The sequence below is a fragment of the Bicyclus anynana genome, chromosome 24, assembly GCF_947172395.1.
Source record: "Bicyclus anynana chromosome 24, ilBicAnyn1.1, whole genome shotgun sequence".
Classification (NCBI taxonomy): Eukaryota; Metazoa; Arthropoda; class Insecta; order Lepidoptera; family Nymphalidae; genus Bicyclus; species Bicyclus anynana.
In genome coordinates, this window is record NC_069106.1 from 7,847,362 (window position 1) to 7,850,433 (window position 3,072).

A 3,072-nucleotide genomic window follows, 5' to 3' on the forward strand; every position below is an offset into this window, starting at 1 on the left:
ATATTTGGATTTCCCAAATTCTTTTATTTTCAACTAGCGGACGCCCGCGATTCCGTTTGTTCATGTTTTTTCAGGATAAAATGTAGCCTACGCTGGGCTTAAATAATATATATTTAATAATAATAATATACTAAATTTCAAAAATCAAAATTCATTTATTTCAAGTAGGCTCAGTTTACAAGCACTTTTAAGACTAACTTGTTAGGAGGATGAAAATCCACACCCCTTTCGGTTTCTACACGGCATCGTACCGGAACGCTAAATCGCTTGGCGGTACGTCTTTGCCGGTTGGGTGGTAACTAGCCACGGCCGAAGCCTCCCACCAGCCAGACCTGGACCAATTAAGAATCTCAAAATGCCCAGCCGGGGATCGAACCCAGGACCTCCGTTTTGTAAATCCACCGCGCAAACCACTGCGCCACGGAGGCCGTCAAAATATTATATCATGCATATCCAATATTAGTATGAATTGACAAAATCGTGGTGCTTGCCCCCTTTTCTTGTCGCCCGGGGCATTTCTCCCCTGCCCCCATATCGATACGTCACTGTCCACTTTAGCCTAAGGTCCATCATCCTTAAAAAAACAATAATAATAATCTACCGAAGATACTTAGGTGGGCACTAGAAAGTACAGTTTTGGTCGACCCCAGTTTGGACTAACGACACCAAGCGAGTCGCAGGTATTCGCTGGATGCAGGCGGCTCAGGATCGTAATGTTTGGAAGTCCCTACAAAAGGCCTATGTCCTGCAGTGGACGTCCATCGGCTGATATAATGATAATGATTAAGATACTTACAATTGGGATCCTTTTAAACACTCTTTTTATAAAAACCAACACAAAACAAACACTAAAATCTCTAGCAGTCTACGTAAACACACACAAATCTGTAACGCGTCTAATTAGCGACGTTCTGTACTGATAATGATAAGCTTGTTTGAGAATGCAGTATTTTAGCACCTGATAACAACCGGCGCCAATTGCTAACTGTTGTATACTGCATTTAGATTTAGCATATCAAGTGATATTCCTTGATAATGATAAGTTAACTTTTTTGAAGCGAGACGGGATGTTGTTTCAAACTGTAAAAGTATACGTCCAAATGGTCTAGTATGGCGATACAGTTTAATATTATAACAAAAATAAAATACTACGTAACTTAGGAAGGTATTTTATATATTTAATCTGTGAAATTAGTCAAAATTAAAATAATCTGTATGATACCTGCATGTTCAATTGTCATCTATACTTCTTCTTTTTTGGTTCACTATACTTTTCATCAAGAATGCCGGACCTAACTACAAATCTGATTTTTTATCGAAAACCTAAAAATTTAAAAGATTTTTAAATTTTTTTACTACTACTATCTTGAGTGTTTTTTCAATAACACCTAAACTTCTATAAAGCATTTATAAACGTCTTCTCTTAAATGTGTTACTCAAAGATTTTGATATAGTTATCATAGATAAAGGGTTCCTTTGTGATAAAGATTCAGATTATCATTGTGAGGTTAGTTATTATTTGCGATTATAATGTATATAATGGCGCCATAAGGTCAGTTTTGTATTTTTAACCGACTTCCAAAAAGGAGGAGGTTCTACGTTCGGCTGTATGTATGTTTTTTTTTTTTATGTATGTCCAGCGATAATTCCGTCATTTGTGGACCGATTTTGAAAATTCTTTTTTTGTTTTGAAGGGTTTGATTCCAGGGTGGTCCCATTTTTTTCATGTCAGGATCTGATGATGGCATCCTGGAGAAATCGAGGGGAACTTTCGAAAATCGTAGGGACGGCTAGTGCGTTTGTTAATGTTTCCATAAGGTATCTTAAACCACTACAATTTTATGAAGGTTGTTGGTCTGATGATGAAGCCGAAAAACAGACGATGGAACTCGTCAACGATTTACAGCAGGTACCTTGTGTTTGGGCTAGATTTATTTGTATTGATGAGAACTTTCCACCTAGATGTGTTGTGACTGTATTAGAGGTCTGGTGACGAAGATGAAGGAGAGTTAAGGGAACTCCTCGACGGTTCACAGTAGCTACCTTTGTTGGGACTTTATGAATTTGTATTGCTGAGAACTTTTCACCTAGATGGATTGTGACTGAATTAAGGGTCTGGTATTGAAGACGAAGGACAATGAAGAGAACTTCTCGAGGGTTTTAGTATCAGTTTTGGTTACACTCAGTAGGTGTGCTAACACTAAAAATTAAAAAATAAAAATTTTAATAAAAAAATTCAATCGACTTCCAACTCAAAAATTAGCCTAAACTAAAAAGCAAAAAATAACATCTTACCTTCTGATCAGTTTGAAGGCGGTGCCAATCCAGTGTCATGTTTTGATTAAAGCCGTTTCTGAAAGAACCACAGAAATTTTGTAATTTAAACGGCTTGAATTAAAACATCACTGGCTTGGCTTGGACCTCTCCAGTGTAGTTGTGTATGTTTTACTTCATAACCAGAAGATCCTGATTTCGATTCCAAGACTTGGTTTTAGTCTGTATTTGTCTGGTGGTAGACTTCGGTTACCACCCTACGGGCAAAGACGTACCGGAAAGCGATATAGCGTTCCGGTACGATGCCCCGTAAAAACCGTTAGAGGTATGAGTAGAATAAACTTGTACCTCTTTCCAAGTGAATCTGCTTCTATCTTAGACTGCATCGTCACTTAACATCGGGTGTGATAGCAGTCAAAGGTTAACTAGCGTGTTATAAGTGACGTGCATCAGTCGTGGGTCTTTCATTCATCGCTACACGCCCTCCGCTCCGCGCGCTACATGGGAGTGTTACGAACGGAGTAGCCAAGCAAGTTGTAAACATGGAGGTCCTGGGTACTATTCTGTAATTTAAATTTCTTCCAATTTAGCAAATTGGCAGATCGAAATTACTCGTAAATATCTTAAATGCTTAATATTCTATGAAAAATATGCACGAAAACCCCTTCCAAAAGGAATTAGTACTTTTGTTAAATTCCCCAACATACACTAGTCACAACCACCGCTTCTAAAGTCGGTTAAAAATAGAAAAGTATATTTTCAAGGCAAGGTACATCAAAAACAAAAAAAAAGACAATG